This window comes from Musca autumnalis, unplaced genomic scaffold (assembly GCF_047663935.1).
Source record: "Musca autumnalis isolate F117 unplaced genomic scaffold, ASM4766393v1 scaffold_3, whole genome shotgun sequence".
NCBI lineage: Eukaryota > Metazoa > Arthropoda > Insecta > Diptera > Muscidae > Musca > Musca autumnalis.
Genome location: NW_027411866.1, coordinates 113,830,923 through 113,851,182, shown reverse-complemented (window position 1 = coordinate 113,851,182; position 20,260 = coordinate 113,830,923). Strand labels below are relative to the sequence as shown.

General features: G+C 39.5%; 1 protein-coding gene across 8 annotated transcripts in view; it reads left to right on the top strand.

Moving 5' to 3' along the window:
- Positions 1-426: 426 nt before the first annotated feature.
- LOC141397528 (uncharacterized) overlaps positions 427-20,260 on the top strand; it is a 180,953-nt gene continuing 161,119 nt past the window's right edge. The window contains exons 1-2 of one of the 8 annotated variants that reach the window (XM_073973937.1): positions 427-766; positions 5,779-6,048. The gene's annotated coding sequence lies outside the window, so the exon portion shown is untranslated. Of the gene's footprint in view, positions 1,732-5,778; positions 6,049-20,260 lie in introns of all 8 variants that reach the window. The other 7 variants (XM_073973933.1, XM_073973939.1, XM_073973934.1 and 4 more) reach the window with 7 other exon arrangements.

The following is a 20,260-nucleotide window of genomic DNA, read 5'->3' as shown; positions in this document are numbered from 1 at the left end:
AAATTGAACTTCGTAATACTTTGTCCAATTGTTTTTTTAACTTTTGGTCTTCTCCTTAGGGTACCTCCCCCACAAAAGTTCAACATTTTTATTTGAGTGCAGTTCAGGATCTGTTCAAAGAACCTTTGGAAAATTTGTACCGAGGCCTTTAAAATCGAATTTTTCCCTATATAAAAAATATTTTCATTTGTTTCTCTCAGTGTACTTTGACATTATGGGAGAATTAAGTATGTACACAAAAATTGATCACGAATAACGATATAAAAACAAAACACAAGAGAATAATTTGTTTTACGGTAGGGTCGGTCCCTCCCCCACCACCAGCCAAGCAGGCCATCATCCCAAGCCCATGCGGCAACAACACACAACCATTATATGGCTATAAGAATGCTACATAAATGTTGCGCATATACTCACGAGCGTGTGAATCGTATCCAAAGTGGTTTTTTAAACTCTCCCCTGTACAGAAAATACATAGAGAGTGGTAAAGGCCAAAACGTAACAGTCAACGTTAACACCAGCGCCAACAGTCAGTTGACGGGTGTTTTTCAAATAGTCGAGTTGTGTCAGTTGTGAATAACGCGGATGAAAAATAACAATAACATTTTCAACGTCGTCTACATTCGTGTTGTCGTTTTCATCTTCGTTAAACATTGCCGGAAATAAAAACAAGACAAGTGTTTAATTCATGAAAAGAAAAATAAACAAAATGATGTTGCAACACAAAACAAAAAAATAAATATTTAATTAATTTATTTGCACAAAAGTAATTAAATTTAATTTGTTTTTAATTTATGAAAATAAATGAGAATTTTAAAAAGAAAAATTAATATGATTTTTTCTCTGTGATATTCTTCTGTATACACCTGTCTCATTTTGTTGTATGTGGTTCTGTGTGTGTGTGTTGTGTTGCCAAGAGACACCGTGAGAATTGTATCCCGCAATGGAAAATAGGGATGAGAACGAATATGAGGTTTGGGTGCAATTGGAGAGAAGGATATTTCATCTCGCCTGCCCTACTTGCTTTCATATATGGAAAAATAACAACAAATTTATTAGCCCGTCCGTTGTATGCTGTGTTTTGTGTGGAGAATCAGGGAAAGCACAAGAAAAGAAAATATGATAACAACATTTTATGGTGTCCAGAATAAATGTTACAAACCCATATTTGTGGAGAATTTGTAGAATCGTTTTTGTGAATAATAAAATTATTAAATATAGTGTTGTTGTTGGTGCTGTTGTTTATGTATCTATTTACCACTCCTGTGATTGGGAGATGTTTAGAACTGTGCCGTCGTTGCTGATTTTTCTCACTTCCGTTTTTGGGGGGTTGCAAAATAAATTTCGCATTGTCAGCATTGTTTTGTTGACATTGTTTCGTGACAAAAGGACGAAAAATGCCCTCGGAATAGGGTGGTGGTGTTGATGTGTGTGTTTTTGCATTTTATGACTTTTTGACATTTTACTTAAGTCATGGCCTTACTCTCTCTCAGTTACAAATCAATGATTTCCTTTGCAAGGAAACAAAAGGACAAAGGCAAAAATAGTCTTACGGAATGTCAAGCAAAAACGAAATATTAAGTTTTTAACGAAATATAAACAGATATGTTTAGCATAACAGTGTTGTGTAAAAGAAATGAAACAAATAAAGTAAAAACCAAATTTGTGGAAGTTTTAAATGATTTCGTTTCGAAAGGAGTGCTATGTGATAAAATGTAAAATATTGTGTAGGTATTCAAAGATATGGAATTAGGACATTATTAGCAAAATTCTAAGCCATGTGCGACCAATTTGAATCGGAAGTTAAAAAATATATGGTCTGTTTCCGAATCCCATATAAATTGTACCTAGGTATTGTGTTGTGTTTTAATATGTACAAAAGTGTTAAAAATTGTTAAAACTTCTTAGTTATGAAACACAACTATAGTCTGAGCTTAAATGTCGTTTAGGGACACCTCTCGGGTCGGGCTGAAATGTTTACTATAGGTAGCTCTTGGGACCTTGATCACAACGGGGGGAAGTCCATACTTCCCGAGATATGGGTCGTTACATTTACACCATAACATTGTTCGTAGTACCATAAAATGATCCTATGTTGACAATTTTTGTTGGAGACGGTTTAGTGACCACTGGGAACCTTCGATGTCGGCCTGAGTGCCACCTTCGGGTGTTATTTTCCTTCCACCCTACGCCCTGTTGCAGCATTCTAACAGGTTTGAACATTTTTCCATCGCGTTGCACTTATGTATATTCGGGGACCAAACTGGCGCCGCATTGCTTACCACAGACCGACCTATGGCGTTAGATGTGGTCAACCACGTTTCTTTATCTGCACCCCAAGTGCTAGGATTGAGGACCTTGTTCCTACATCTCGGTTTGTCGTAGATAGCTGTGGCATGCTGCCGAATGTGACTTCTAGAATTGGGGGTAGTTTGTGGTCAGATTTCTGCTAACATCGACCATAACTCTGTTCTCACCTCTGCCGTCCTTGTGGTGAACAGAGTGGCCGTAAATTTAATGACGGATTTTTGCATATTCTTCGCGTGGAAAAAAAGAGGTAAGATCAGACCAATAGGAGTTCAGCCTTTCACAAATGACATCTGGGAAGGTACCTGACGCCTAGATCGTAAAATCATCCGCATACGTTACGATCTCAATGTCGTCTCCAGGGGTGGAATGCAGGAGAGGTAGAGGCTAAACAGCTCCGGAGACCATGGGGTACTCCTTTTTCACGCTTCGGAGCTTGAAATTCTTGTCCCTGATTTCCATGTACGACTGGCGTCCACACATATAATTAATTATTCAACGTTTCAGACTTGGCCGGAGGGTTGTCTACTTAATGTCCTCAAACAGTGCGGAGTGCTTGACAGTATCAAAGGCTTTTGATAAGTCAAGCGCCACCATCACTGTTCTATCACACGGCTTGGTCTGGTTGAGTTCTCGACTAATATGTGTGGAGATGGCGTGCAGCGCTGCTTACGGAATCCATGCTGATGATCGGCAACTGGATAGCTATTTCTGACGCTGGGGAAGAAGGAAGCCTCAAGGTTATTTGCTACGGACAACAAAAGCGAAATCAGCCTGTACGGTTCAATTTTGATGGCGTCCTTATCAAGGTTCTTGAGTAGCGGAACAACCCTGCCCATTTTCCAGACTTCGGGTGGGTAGCGACAGGTTGGGAACTTTAGTGAGATGCTCGACTCCCGGCACATCCAGCTGTTTCAGCATTACCATCAGAGCCCAACGCTTTGGAGGATTTAACGTTCCTGATGACTTTCGCACCATTATCCATTGTAAATTGTGGTGTTTCATCCTCGTCAGCAAGAGATCTAATGCGATGTAATACTCTTCTCTTCGTCCTGTTACTCCAGGGGTGCTCGACAAAAAGGTCGATTTAAATAACTTGCGCATCTCTTCGGATTATTCAGTGTAACGTTGCCAAACATGATTGAGGGTCCTATCTTCCTTCTTTCCAGGGTTCGACAGTGACTTAACCGTTGCCCACAATTCACTTCCTGCTCCAATGTTGCAACCCTTCTGATGAGTTAACCACTTGTTCTGCTTGTGCTCACCGGTCAATCTATAACTTCCAGTGTCAGTTCGTTGACTCTGGGGTTACTGGGGTTGGAACGACGAAAGTTTGGTCGAAAATCGGATATTCGACCAACAGGTATATGGTGAGCGGCTGCAGCAGCGATGATGTATCGGAACGTCCTTGCCGCTATCCGAACATCAGAAGGGTTGGGCAGATCTCTGAAGCGGTGTTTACGGTGTACCGAGGAATACCTCTGTTTGCTGGGGCATCTACATTCTGCCGGAGTAGCTCATCCATAACATCAATATCTATTGGTTACGACAATGCGTCATTGCGCTCTTAAGGCATGGGTACATAAGCTGCCTCGCCTGGTTACTTTGCTTGCTTCTGATAAAAGAATAAAAAAGAAAAGGGCAACCTAGTTCGAAATTTGCTCGGCCTTCTTTATTCTTTTATCTTTATTATGTCAGAAATGAAGCAGAAAAGCAAGGCAACCAGGCGAAGCAGTTTATGTACCCATTAAAAAGTTTATTGGGTACACCTTTTTCGGAGAAGAGCTTCACATATTTTGTTTGGTGATTTCAGCGGTCAAAACCATTTTCGAAGTCGACGAAGATGTAGTTGCAGGAGCAGTTTGAGTGCATGGAAGCCATACAGTAGTGCGATTCTCTAAAGGCCTGGGTACATAAGCTGCTTCGCCTGGTTGCCTTGTTTTCCTGCTTCATTTCTGACATAACATAAAATAAAAGAATAAAGAAGGCCGTGCCATGGTTTAATAATAAAGGTTAGCTAAACCTTCCTGCCAATTTAATTTTTTTTCTTTCGACTGTTCCTAAAACGTCAAAACAATGTACACAATCTTTGTATGTGTGTGTGATGTTTGAATAATATGCCAACAATTTTAAAAACAATCGAATTTAATGATTTTCAATATTGTTTTTAGAACATTTGTGTGGAAGAAATCCTTCAGCTTATTATTAAAACAAACATTTTATCATAACCACAACTCGATTATGTGGAGAATCCTTGGCTCTTCATTCATTTTTCGCGTTTTTTATAAAATGCTCAAAATTGGTATTTTGTAAACAAACCCACTTGTTGCCTTTTTGTTTACTAATTTTGAAGTTTTATGAATTTATGGGCCGTGCCAATTTCGAACTAGGTTGCCCTTTTCTTCTTTATTCTTTTATTTTTGTTATGTCAGAAATGAAGCAGGAAAACAAGGCAACCAGGCGAGGCAGACCTTAACAAATTTATTGAGTTACCGACAAAAATCGGTAAAATTGAATGAAAAAACAACAAAATGAATGAAAAGTTCAAATAAAAGTTGACAACACTCTTGCTATCGGTAGAACTTTGCGACTGCTTTTTATTCGTTGCTAATTTACCGAAAAACATCGGCAATTACCGAAAATAGTCCCAATTTACATTGGGCGAGTTTACTTGCGGCAATTGTCAGTTTGTTGGTGAGAGAGGGTGCTGAGAGGCAAAGGGTTACCATATGCCTCACCTCTCTCTCCTACAAAATGACAATTATAAGCATTTTAATTTTACAGGCAATTGTCGGTAACTCAAAAAATGAGTAAAGGCCTGCGTACATAAGCTGCTCTGCCTGGTTGCCTTGCTTTCCTTCTTCATTTTTGACATAATAAAAATAAAAGAATAAAGAAGGCCGAGGAAATTTCGAACTGGGTTGCCCTTTCCTTTTTTATTCTTTTATCAGAAGTAAGCAAGGTAAGCAGGCAAGGCAGCTTATGTACGCAGGCCTTTAGAGAATCGCACTACAGATTTGTCAAATATCCACCACTCCACAGCCGATATGTCTGATGAGCCGCTACCAACGGCGAAACCGGTCACATAATGGTTGTTGTGTGGGTTCGAATCTTTGGCTTTCCTTTTTTGTTTAAAGAGAAGTGCAAGTTTTGCTAGTTTTTGGAATACGGGAACGATTTTTAGGCAAAAAATGCAAACAGTAATAGAAATTTTCCAATTAGGGAACAAAGCTTTTATGTTGCATTACTTTTACCCATCACTGTTGTTCTAGGGTTTATATGATAAATAGTTTCAATTGCGACAGAGAGAGGGAGAGAAATTCTAATTGCAGACTAAAAGAGAAATGGCAAAATATCTCTGAAATACAACCATAACGGAAAAAGAGATGGAATCAATACTACGCAATTGTTTGTGTGTACGTGTGAGTGTGCCATGAAATATAATTCCATATTTTTTCCTAATTATTTCAGAAAATAAATTCCCAACAAAATAATTAAGAAAATAGTGCCAAAAAATGACATCCTAAAAAGAACAACAAAAGAATAAACACAATAAATATATCCCTCATCAAAATCTAAGAAAAAATCCCAAAATCATCACAATTGGAACTTCATTGGAGATTAAAATAATTCTAAAGTTTTTCATTCAACAAGACATTGGAGAATAGCTGGAAATAATAATCATCAACCCATATTGGAATTTTGCCTTTTCCATTCAACATCTCAAAGATAATAAAGAAGGTAAGTTTTGTAATCATTTAACCATGACATTTGTATTATTTATGTTGTTGATGTTATTATTTCTGTTATTATTATTTTGTATTATTAACTGGAGGAGCCATTGCCGCCGCCGCTCATAATGTATCATAACAATCAGGTAACCACCGCCAGTAAATGCAACAGCAGCACTACAACTGTGTGCTGCATATTGTATGCCATCATGCAGCCACCATAAGAGGTGATTGCATTTCATACCTATCCTATGCATTGTTTACAACCATTCCATCCATGGCATCCAACAACAATCAAAGCAGCCATACATAAATTCATCCGTCCATGCTGAAATATATGTATTTCCATCCACTTCATTCATATAAACAAGCTCCACACACACACCCCACTTCTACTTCATTCAGAAAATTCTCTATTTGGCATTTTTGTTCTGGTTTTAGTTTATCTCGACAATATCGTTCCATGCCACTGAATTTTTGCCAATTTACCGTTTGTTTAATAGCTTTTTATGCGCTTCTAATTGTAGCAAAGAATTGTCGATTTTGGATAACAGAACAAATTATTTGCCACTTTACTATGGTTGAGAAGATAGATGATAATTCGTGATTATCCCCTCGAATAGAACGTGGTAGATACGTTAGTTTTAATTGAACATAAGTTTCACTACAAGCTAGAGAAATTCGAATGAATGAGATTTCTTGTTATAGTTTGGAATGAGAAGACACTTAGGGTACGTTTAGGTTTACGAAATCTCAGGGATTGGCAAATGAGCGTGATGAGCTTCGTCGTACGAACCCTGAAGACCCAAGAGTTAGACAACTTACTCTTGAAGTAAAAAAGGGCAGTAGGCGCGAGATTTTTTTACCGGTATTATATAGAGAGAAGGACAAAACGAAGAGGAATGAGCTACGTCTTATAAGAAGAGCCCTCCCAGCCGAGGAAGTACCACCAGGAGACACGGAATGTCTATGGTAATGTTAAATCAACTGAATGAATCCGAAGTTTAGTATTTAATTAAGAAACAAGACCTAAACCCTTAGAGTGAAACATAGAGTTCCCCAAGATGGAGTGATATCTCCGGAACTGTTAAACCTATAGCTCTTCTGAATTTCCCTCACTCCAGACGGCATTCAGATTGTATCGTATGTGGATGTTTGTACGATCTTTGTGTCTGATACCTTCCCTGTTGTCATTATCTGCGGTCCAACTGCTGTCGGCTAGGGACTTGAGGACCTTGTTCCTACATCTCAAATTGTCGCAGATAGCTGTGGCATGGGCGGAAGACATAAACATGCTGTTGAATGTGACACCTAGAATTTTGGGGTAGTTTGTGGCCGGAATTCTGCTACCGTCGACCATGACATTCAACTCTGTTCTCACCTCTGCCGTCATGTGGTGAACAGAGTGGCCGTAGATTAGTGGTGAATATTTGCATATTTCGTACTTGAAAAAGGTGGTAAGATCAGTCAAATATAAGTTCAGCCTTTCACAAATGACACCAGGGAAGGTACCTGACGCTAAGATCGTACAATCATCCACATAAGTTATGATCTCATTGTTGCCTGGAGCAGGCGGAATACATGAGAGGTATAGGTTAAACAGTTCCACCCTGGGGAAATCCCCTTTCCATGCTACGGACCTTGTGCCTCGTATTCCTGAATTCCACGTACGACTGGTGACCACACATATAATTGATTGCCCAACGTTTTAAACTTGGCCAGAGGGTTGTCTGCTCGATAGCCTCAAACAGAGTGGATTGCTTGACAGTATCAAACCCCTTTGATAAGTCAAGTGTCACCATCACTGTTCTATCCAGATGTCGTGCAGCGCTGTTGTCGTGCTGTGCTGCTTACGGAACCCATGCTGATGATCGGCAACTGAATATCAATTTCTGACGTTGGAGAGGACTAAAACCTATAGGGTGTTTGCTACGGACGACAAAAGCGAAATCGGTCTGTACGATTCACCTTTGCTTGCATCCTTTGCTGGCTTCAGAAGCGGGACCACACTGCTAATTTTCCAGACTTCGGGAACGATTTGTGTGGCTAGCGACAGTTTTAGTGAAATACTCGACTTCCGGCACATCCAGCTATTTCAGCATTATCATGGATATTCCATCAGGGTCCGACGCCTTGGATGATTTAGCATTCCTGATGACATTCGCAACATCATCCATTGTAAATTGTAGTGGTTCATTATCGGCAGGAAGAGATCTAAAGCGCTCCGTCACTCCCGGTGTGTTCGACAAACTGTCGATTGAAGTATCTTGCGCACTTCTTCCAATCAGTCAGCGTAACATCGCCAAACGTGACTGAGGTTCTATATTTCTTTTTCCAGCTGTTGCCCACAATTCACTTCACTTCAGATCATTTAACCACTGCTCACCGACCAACCTGTTAACTTCCAATTCCAGCTCTCTGGCTCATGGGTCACTGGGTTTGGTACAATGAAGCTCATCATGCTCATTTCCTAATTTTTCTACTGGGAAGTTCGGTCTCGGGTATTCGACCAGCAGGTATATGGCGAGCGTTTGCAACAGTGATGATATCTCGGAACGTCTTTTCTGCTACCCAAACATCACAAGGGTTGGCCAGATTCAAAGCTCCGATTTACTCGCGAGTGAAAAGTGGTGGGGAGGTGGTAAGTTTTTTTTGTGTGCAAGTTTTTGTTTGGTGGGGGAGGGGGCACTTTGTTCCCCTCAACTTGCTCGAATTCGAGAAGAGTTTCACTCGTGAGTGGAATTTGGGCAAGTATTCGGAGCTCTGGGCAGATTTCTGAAGCGGTGATTAGTGAATTCTCTGAAACTAGGCCAATTAGCTTTCCCATAATTGATGAGAGTGCGGCGTTCAGAGGTGATGAAATCAGGCGGGTTGGTGATGAAGATAATTATGGAGAGAAGGTCTGATTCAAGAGAAACGACGGGTTACCCGGTGACGTCATTTGTCAGACCAGGTGAAATGATGGTTATGTCTGGCGAACTGTGACACTCTCCGCTATTTCTGGTAAGGGGGGTCCTCATTGACCGTGCAAAACGTCAGCGCTATACCCCTCTGCTCGTTTCCGAGGAACGAATTCCATAACTTACAACAACTTATAAGGGGGTTAATATTGGATCTATAACATAGAATACAAATATTTATCGGCGAAATGTATACGTTAAGCAGCTCTACATCGGCAGTTCCACACACATTCCATGTACGAGTCATTAGAGCCAGACTCAAGCGAGATATGTCTGTATTGAACAGATTGGTGCCATGGAAAAGCTAATCCCCCACCTCAACTTGTGGTGGTATACTACTTCCTCAGTACATTGTAACCATCACAACGCTGTAAGTTGAAATTGTTGTTGAGCTTGGTTTCCTGCACTGCCGCGATCATGATATTCTTCCGAAATTCACTATTTCATCGATCTTACTTCGGAGTCCATTGCAATTTAATTGCAAAATGGATGCATTTTCAGGAATTGGAACAGTAACGGCTGGTGTTAAGTGTTGTGGGGCTACGGGGGAGTCGCGTAGTTCTTCTCATGGAATCCAGAACAACCACTTCCTCCATCTATTGCATCTCACCAAAGTTTGAGTGTGGTGGATGCGGATGTGGTAAACTAAGCACAAATAAATTGGTCCTGGCTGTTTCTCCGTCTCAAAGAATCCGGAGTAGCCATTCCGGGATATTAAGAAGCAGGTACCACATCATTGACCTAATATGAATCGAGGTGCACACATTGATTTCTCTCATATCAATGTGTACCTCGAGACATATTCTCCTCAACTTGTGGTGGGATCCTTCCTCAGTACGTTGTAACCATCACAACGCTGTAAGCTGAAGTTGTTATTGAGCTTGGTTTCCTGCACCGCCGCGATCATGATATTCTTCCGAAATCCACTATTTTCTCGATCTTACCTCGGAGTCCATTGCAATTAAATTGCAAAATGGATGCATTTTCAGAGATTGAAACAGTAACGGCTGGTGTTAAGTGCAGCGTGAGTGGCTGCTGTTGGGGGGACTGCGGGGGAGTCGCGTAGTTCTTCTCATGGAGTCTAGAACAACCACTTCCGCCATCTATTGCATCTCACCGAAGTTTGAGTGTGGTGGATGTGGATGTGGTAAACTGAGCACAAATAAATTGGTCCTGGCTGTTTCTCCGTCTCAAAAGAATCCGGAGTAGCCATTCCGGGATATTAAAAAGCAGGTACCACATCATTGACCTAATATGAATCGAGATGCACACATTGATTTCTCTCATATCAATGTGTACCACGAGGCATATTCTCCTTAGCCCCTCCGGGGATGTTATTGGGAAACATGTGTGTATATGTGTTATAAGACAATCTAGGCCCAAAATATTTAGGTATTATACACTTTTACTCATCGAATTGCGTGTTGTTTAGCTTTCGAGAGTCCCACTGACTATTGGGCGCCACTTATATAGAAGTACAATTAATAAATTTCAGCCCAAAATTCTGGCAAATTTTAAATTCAAATGGGTTCTTCTTCGGAATTTTCAAATCCATTTAGGTTGTCATGAAAAACGTGCATGTGCATTTTTAATCATTTTCTTCTTGAGACCACAACATAAATAGAACTACAGGCACTTATATGACCCATTAAAGTTCACAAATAAGCCCTTAACCAAAAAATAAATAAACAAATTAAACAAATAGTCACTTCTCGTGTGTTTCACTCCCAACGAAGTGCTGATGTTTGCATCATTTAGTACCCAGCGCAGTTACCCAGTGGAGAATTGTTAACAGCAACATTTTGTATTTGTTTAGTAAAATTCATAAAGAAACGAAGAAGAAGCAGAATGAGGTCACAACACCATGGTTGTTGGTTGGAGGTGGTGCGAATGCACTCGGTGGTTTATAATAGAGTTGATAATGTCGTCAGTGGCGATGACATCGCATAATTTTTCCTTTTTTTAGGGAGATATAAACTTTGATGCCGCCTGATGTACTTAAAAAAACATCGCGCACAAATGGCATGAAACAGAAAAAAACAACAACAATGTAATTTGCATGATGACAGTCATACTAGTTTGTAAGTTTTGTGTTATGCCGCTTCATAATTTTTTTCGTACGAATTGCAGCAAAAATCTATGTTTGTCTGTCTGTTCTGATAGACTCGAGGTGTTTGCAGAAGTTGTGTGTTGCAGTATCGTCACAATTATCACAATGTTGTGAGTGTGTGTATGTGTCTGCGCTAAATTAATGGGGGTGAACAAAAGGTAAAATAAACCGGTAGGTAATGCGAATGTTAGGGCTACGGTCCAGACATGACATTAACATAACCTATTTATATCGCAGTGAGAACATGCAAATTTTTATTGCGTATTCATGTTAAAAGTTTTAGTGATGAGTGTTTTTATGAATCGAAGTGAGAGGAAGTTGGAAGAGAAAGTCTTGAAGAACTGTTAAGAATATTTGAGACAGCTTAAGAAATAATAAAATTAGCGAATAAACTTAGGGAGCGAGTCAAAATATAAATAAACGCTTTGTACCACAATTGATTTTTGCCCAATCCCACGGCTGCGTGTTCCTTGATTCCGCCTTGACCCAGAACAACACAACACTCGTGTTTCGGCCTCCTCAGTGTACACACGTTTGTATTTGTATCGATTTTCTGTGTTGGGAGCAGCATTTTTTTGTTCCACGCCGGGACGGAGGAAAACCCAGGACCAATATGGATGTGCTCAGTTTGTCACAGCCGCATCCACCACACCCAAACTACGGTAAGATGTAATAGATGACGGGAGTGATTGCACGTCAGGGGTTGTTCTGGACTTGTCCATGCGAGGGACTACGACAGAGACTATGCTGCTGCATGCTGCGTGAACACAGCCCCCAGTGAGTCGTCGTCTTCTGAATACACGACTCCACCGCAGACCTCCCAACAGCAATCGTTGTTGTTCCAGTCCTCGAAAATGATTGGATGCAATGGACTTCGATCGAGAAAATAGTAGATTTTATGAGTCGGAAGAATATTACGGTCGCGGCGGTACAGGAAACCAAGCTCAACACCAACTGCAGTTTACAACGCTGTGATGGTTACAACGTACTGAGGAAGGATCGCACCAGAAGTGGAGGTGGGGGACTAGTTTTCCTATTGCACCAGTCTGTTAAATTCAGACATATCTCGCCTGAGACTGGCTCTAATGACCCGTACATAGAATGCATGAGGGTAGCAGCCGATTAATAGCTGTACTCCAGGTTATAGGCCCAACATTAGTCTGATTTTGGGAGATCATATCCACCAGGTCTTGGGAGACTTTAATGCTTATCATGAGTTGTGGCATTCGATCCTCGGAAACGACCAGAGCGGTATGGTGCTGGCTGAGCAGATTGATAGCTCTAAGTTTTGCACGGTCAATGAGGACGCCCCTATCTGAATTAGCGGAGAGTGTCACAGATAGCCAGACATAACCATCGTGTCCCCTGGTTTGACAAATACCGCAGCAGACCGCCCGATTTTATCACCTCTGAAGGCCGCACTTTCATCAATCATGGGAAAGCTAATTGGCCGAGTTTCAGAGAGTTCACTAATCACCGCTCCAGAGATCTGCCCAATCCGTCTGATGTTCTGGTAGTGGAAAGGACGTTTCGAGACATCATCACGATCGCAGCCGCTTGTCATATCGTCGGTGTCATGCTTAAGTGTTCCATACGCCATTTGCCTGATTCGAGAAAAACTCAAGTTAATGTTTAAGGCCATACAGGAAAAAAATGGTGCAATAATCCAATACTTAAGGAGCTCAGTTCTACTTAACTAAACTCATAGAATATATCAGTAGTTTATTTTAGGCACATATCTGTGATAGTCTAGAAGTTATGGCCAATTTTTAGTTCAGTTTGTGTCACATGGAACACGTTTTGTCACATTTCAACCAAAACACTTTTTATCAATCGTGTTCCACCTCCCTTATATGAAGTGCTACTGTAGAGTTTAAAAATCAGGACTTTAAATGAAAGGGATTGCCTCCACTTATCATTACTTTTTTGTGGTAAAAATTTCGATCGGACAAAACGGATTGATATTTTGCATTTCTAAGGTAACATAAAACATTTAAACACGGTTTTCTTATAATACCATTTTTTAGTCGGTGTCCACACTAGCTTCAAGTCGAATGGACGTTTTTGCGTATATTTTTGTGGACTTGCATACAAATTTTGTCTTTAACTAGCGATTTTTTGTTTGAACGATTGATACATTTTTCATATAACAATACAACATTCAAAAATATTTGGGTTTAGAAACTATTATTCTTCAGTTTTTAAACCAAGTCCTTTAAAACAATTTGTTCCAGACGCCACATTTTTCGTAACTTGGCAAAAAGGGGCAATTTTTTGTTCCAAACGCCATCATTTTTGGTGCGGAACAATTCGTTTTTGTCCCTTTTTGTTCCATACGCCAAACGACATGGATATGGAACTAAACAGTTCAAAGTTGTTTTGTTCCATACGCCAGTCACAAAGCGGATATGGAACATAAAGGCATCTGAATATCTCAGAAACTATAAGAGATAGAGAAAAACCGACCAAAAATCTAAAAATGGTTCAAAACCTTGTAGGGTACCTTTATCTCAAAATGTCAAAAATGGCGTATGGAACACGTAAGCATGACACCGACGATATACCTGCTGGTAGAATACCTGAAGTGAAACCAAATTCCCCATCAGATGCAAATTAGCATCATGAGCTTCGTCAAGCCAACCCCAGTGACCCCAAAAGCAGGGAGCTGACATTGATAGTTAACAGGTGGGTCGGTGAACATAAGCGGAACAAGTGGTTAAATAATCTGAACAGTTGCAACGATGGAGCCGGAATAAGAGAATTGCGGACAACGGTTAAGTTAACATCGAACCCTGGAAAGAAGGAAGATACTACCACTGTTACGTATGGCAACGTTACGTTGATTGATCCGAGGAGGTGCGTAAGTTATTTAAATCGACAGTTTGTACTACGTCGCACATCGTTCCCAAAATCTGGAAAATGGGCAGGATGGGCCCGCTGCCAAGAATACCAGCAAAGCTGAATCGTACAGTAAGTAAGTAGCCCACGCATATTTGTCGAGGACTTAACTAGAGCAAGCCGTGTTAAAGAACACTGACGGTGGTCGTTGACTTATTAAAAGCATTCGACACTGTCGAGCACCGGCCAAATTTTAAAAGTTAGATAATCAATTATAGCCCAATAAAGTGAAGAAACGAGTTCACCAAGGTGGGGTAATATCTCCGCAACTGTTTAACATCTACCTCTCCTGTATTCTGCCTGCTCTAGACGGCATTGAGATCGTAACATATGTGGATGATTGGTCAATCTTGATGTAGGTACCTTCCCTTCGACTGATCTTACAAACTTTTTCAGCGCTAGGAAATTGCAAATATCCGACACGGCACTAAATCTACGGGCCACTCTGTTCACCAGATGGATGACAGAAGTGAGCACTGAGTTGAAAGTAATGATCGATGGCAGCAGCAGGGTTGCCGCTGGAGTAACCAATGCGTCCTTCGCTCTCAATTTGCTCTTTGTAGGGGTTCTTTTCCTCTTTGCACATCCATTCGCCTTTTATGTTCTTTCACCAAGTTAAAAATTTCAATGAACCAACCGCTCGAATTTTTCCAAAAGTTTTGTAAGTTTCGCACAAATTCGTTGACCAGATAGGATGGCGCTTCGGAAACTTCTTAGCCTATCAATGAAAGAGAATAGTCAGTTTTTCAAAAATATTTTTATTTTTCAATATAATCTCCTGAGACTTCAATACACTTAGTCCAACGCTTTTCTAGCAATTCTATCCCTTGATTAAAATAGTTTTCCTCAAGGTCTTCAAAATAGTGGTTTACGACTGTAATTGCATCTTCATTTAAGGTAAAACGCTTGCCAGCAAGGAATTTTTTTAGATTTAGGAACAAGTAAAAGTCACTGTGAGCTAAATCAGGAGAATAAGGTAGGAGGTCAAGCAACTCGTACTTTAATTCGTTGATTTTATCCATTGTTAAAACACTCGTGTGCGCTGGTGCGTTATCTTGATGAAAAATTATTTTTTTGTGTTGTAAGCCAGGACGTTTTTCTCGAATTTGTACATTTATTGATCCAAAAAGTTGCAATAGTACTCTGAATTTATTGTTTTACCCTTTTGCAGATAGACAATCAATAACACCTTACCTTACCTGCCGATTGAATTGTTTTTGTCTTCTTTGGGGCACTTCCTCCAGCTTCAGTCCATTGTTTGGATTGTTCTTTTGTCTCTGGAGTATAGTGGTGGATCCATGTCTCCTTAAAATCCATTTTATTTCGCTTAAAACGATCCAAACAAGCTTGAGAAATGTTCATTCTTATGCGTTTTTGATCGACTGTTAACAAATGTGGCACCCATCTTGCAGAAAGCTTTTTCATCTGTAGTTCTTCATGCAAAATTAAATGGACTCGATCATTTGAGATGCCAATAATATTAGCAATTTCACGCACTTTTATTCGTCGATCATTTAATACCATATCATGCACTTTGGCTACAATTTCTGTTGTTGTTGCTGTGTTTGGACGTCCACTACGTGGTTCATCTTCAATGCTTGTACGACCAGGTTTAAATTCAGAAACCCAATTTTTTACTGTTTGCATATGAAGGAGCACTTTCACCTAACACATTCACCATATCATTATGAATTTATTATCCCGATAAACCTTTTTTATGTAAATATTTAATGACAGCACGCATTTCTAATTTTTCCATTGTAAAAACATTGCGGATGCGTCCTTTTTGAACACCTGTTTCTATATGAAGGAGTTGCCAGATCGAAACAAAATTTAACATGTGTTCATAACAGAGATGGAAGTTTCCAAAACACTTTACTTTTTTTTGTTTATACCGCGCTTTTTGTGCTAGGGTAAGAAGGTTCCGAACTGCCCTCGTATATACGGCAGGTTTAATTTTCATTCTATAGCGTTCAGGATCCGTCTTTTAAAGGACTCTTCGTGTACCTCTTCTTAATATTCGGCTTGAATCATTTTCTTCTTAAAACTTAACGGATACCAATCATCATATCATATTTCTTTTAATTTCCCATGTTCTTAGGAGCGAGTATCGCCGTTCATAAAAATTATTCGAAATTCAAACGATTCTACTATAGAATAGGACTCATAAGAAGGATACCGGGAATGTGGAAGGTGACATTGGGAAGAAATTGAAAAGGAATTTGCGACCTGTAGCGTGATTGCAATGTTTATCAATCTTAAGGGACACACCGGTCTGGTTTTGTGTGACCGTCCGTCTGTCCGTTTAGATTGGTAAACTCAGTTCGTCGAGACAATCATTTTGTTCAAAATTAATAATATAAATAAATATTCACGGAATAAGCCTTGAGTAGATTACATAAAATACAAAAACCCCTGAAGTGGCGCCCAACCTAGAAGAAATATGCGTATTATCTAGGTAGGGTATTGTAAATTGGTTATGGTCCAAAAGTTCGTAGTACCACCTTCATTTAACACATCGCACCTTTACAACAAAAGGGTTGTAACACAAAATTTAGTATTTATCAGTAGATCAAAAAAAAAAAACTGTTGATACATTACTAGTAACTCCGAAGACATGAAGAGTAGACTAGTAGACAAAATAATTAGAGATTTTTTTTAAAAAGTGAAAATTTCAAAATTTTGAGTTACTACCCGAAATGCTTGCCCGAAAACTTTAGAGCCAGAACCAATTTATAATAACCTCCCTAGATAATGGTGTTGGGTATAATACACTTAAGTTTCTAACACATATTTCTTCTAGGTTGGGCGCCACTTCAGGTTTTTCCGTTTTTTCTGTATTTAGATTATCCTCAAAACTTATTCTGAGAATATTTTGGGGCCTAAGCACATATTATCTTTACGCGACTTCTTTAGTTTAAATTGAAATCGGATTTTTTGTTGCCATCTGTTACCTTATGTTCAGACTTTCGCCGAAATCCCCAGATTTTATTAATTTCGATGTATGCTGCCAAATTTTTAGATTTGATTTTTAAGATGCAGACAAATATATCTTGACTTTGAATGCCACATAATTGTCTATTTTCGGCCCTAAGGTCGAACATTTTATCAATTATTTCTAGATTTTCTATCAATTATATTTCCCTGATTGGGCGCCACATAGACTATGACCATATAACCAAACACATATTTATTTGATTGAGCAACTCTCTTTAACTACAACAAATTTCCTATATACAGTTATCTGAAACAGGTTTCCTCGCTCCGTCAGAACCACAATGCCAGCAATGCTTGCTTGAAAACGCTAGCTAGACCCGTTGGGGTCACCATCCAATGGCACTTGAATTTGCCACAAAATGCTAAGAGATTTCCTGTTTTTCTTTGTTGCAACTTCTAAGAAACAGAAAGGCCAAACGACTGTTGGACGTACTTACAAAAGAGTTTGTCTTTAAACAAAACAGTTTCCACTCTAATTCTAACAAAAGACATTTCTCCAGATCCTGGTGTGGACACCTTTTAACAAAAACGAGCTCACAAAGGAATCCCCTATTTTATGCCCCCCCCCCCATATTACAAAACACGGCAAACAAAAAATGTATGTTTCATTTGAAATTTGTTCATTCATCTCCTTGGGACTTATCATCCAAATCATCGTCCGGCAAAAAGGGGCACACGTGCCCTTGATGAGAATAACAGCAGAACAACCACCATTCAGTCTTCATCCAGAAGTCAAAGAAGCAAGTTCTGCTGTCGCTTGTTTCAATGATTTTTAATTTTAGCAATGCATTAACGCACAGGCTGTTTGTGGAGAGAGCGAGAGAGAGTCGTATGCGTGAGACCGCAAAGAATGCGTTTGTGTTAGTGCCGATACCTGATCCAAATGACAGACAAGAGAGTCATGCATTTGTTGTTGGAAAGTTGTCCAGACAACATTCTCTGGATAATTGTTATTGTTTTGTTTGTTTTTTTTTTTTTTGTTCTTCCTTATGAATTCTCTTTTGTGCTGGAAAACTTGAAACTTGCTTTTGTTTTCTCTCCTTTGTCAAAGTTCTGATTTAACTTCCTTACATGGTAAATCTCCTACCCGCTCCCCGTCATCGACAGTTTCTTTGCAACAAATCTTATGAATCACGTATGAAAGATTTTTGTTTTAATTCTTACATTGTTGTTCTGTTGTTTGCAGCTGAATGGCTGGCGTCTTAACACCGTCGTCGTTCGCGTTGCCGACGCTACAGCCACCGTCGATCATCCAACTTCTAACAATGCCTTTTTTGTGTGTGTCTTTTGTTGCATTTAACTCAAGATGTGGGTCTTTTTTTTGTATTTTTGGTGTTAAGAGGACTTTGACTTGGTGCATTGTTTAACCGGGTACGTGGGGATAAACTAAAAGTTTGTGTTAGATTATAAACTTTTTAATTAAGCAATGCACTAAAATGGCCAAGTGAACTAGTTTTGTCAACGAATTTCGAATTATTTCATTTGTAATTTGAGAATTTCATTCGAAATTCGAATTATTTAATTTGTAATTTGAGAATTCCACTTAAAATTCGGATTACTTCATCTGTATTTTGAATTTTTTTTATTTGTATTATTTCATTTGTAATTCGAATTTTTCCATTTACAATTTGATTGTGTTTTCATTTGAAATTCCAAACGAAAATCTTCGATTTATAAAGGTTTTGACCTAAAAGAAAGAAATGGTTCACCATCATCCAAAGATGAAGAACCGACAGAAATCATCCGATTAAAAAAAAACAAACTCTTATTTTGATGAGTGCTGGTTATAAAATTGACTTTTGAGGCTAGTGGAGGATTTGACCGAAAAATAACCCACTGAATGCCATATTTTTGGCATCCAAGTCACAGACAGATGTACCCATAGAAATTTTCTAGTCGATAGGAAATAAAGAAGACAAGTAAAAAAGTATCAGTCGGCTTTGCCGACAGAGATATACCCCCTCAGCCTGTGTGGATTCAAATAAATTTTCCAAAAAAAAAAAGTATGCATTTAGGGGGGTTTTCAAAATTTTGGGCGTATGAACCGACAAAAGTATGGATAGGCTAAACATTTTGGGGGGATATCGACAGATAGGGCTTTTCTACCACACTAGCCTACGAAAAACATAATATCGCTGTAAACAGGGCCACTAGGAATCATTGAATATTTGTGTGGGTGTTATCCCAAGGATTTAACAGATAGGGTCCAAATTTGAACATAAACTAAGTTTCGACAATATTCCGATATCCAAAGCTTGGACCAAATCGGTTGCTACGTCTATGAAATATCGCGCGTACCATTTTAGTGAATATTATCAAACTTTTGTGGGGAGGTACTGGAAGGAGTGGACCTATAAGCACCACCTTCTAATTTCATCTAATATTCGAAGAAATATTAAAATATCCAAAGTGTGGACGAACGCAGTATTCAGTTGGAGCTCTCCAGCCACTACATATGGTGCCTTAGGGATTTTTTTATAACTTTCGGGCTGTTTTCTCAAGAAGTATGGACTTGCCCCTGAAAAAACCTTTACTGTCGTAATTGAGGCAGCGAATGCAATTTGCTTCTACAAAAATCAAAGTGATTCGAGAGCAGGTCTTAAAGTGAATTTATCCAGAATTTTTTGTGGGAGGTACCCGAAGAAATGGACAATATAGTCCATATTCGAACCTGATCTATATCTAGATATATTAGGATGTGGAAAGTATGGATCAAATCGGTCACTCCCATCAAGAGTTATTGTGCGCACAACTTTTTCGAACATTTTTGAACTTTTGTGGGGGAGGTACCTGAAGGAGTGGACCGATATGGCATATCTTCAAACTTAAACTAAGTTTGCACAAAATATTACGAAGGCAACTTTTTAAACTGAATCGGCAGATCCGTTAGAGAGTTATCTTGTGCTCCAACCACTACACACGGTGTCATATGGGTTTTTTGCACATTTCAGGCTATTTTCTCAGGAAGTATGGACTTGCTCCTGATGAAACTTGTACCGATATATGGGGGGCAGTGAATACAAGTTGCTACAGCAAAAATCAAAGCGATTCGAGAGCAGGTCCTAAACTGAACATTTCCGAAATTTTGTGTGGTAGGTACCCGAAGGAGTGGAACGATTGAGTCCATATTGGAACCTCATCTAAGTCTGGTAGAAATTTCACGAGGTGCAAAGTATGGACCAAAGCGGTTACTTCCTTCAAGAGTTATCGTGCGCACAAATTTTCCGAACATTTCCGAAATTCCATGGGAGAGGTAC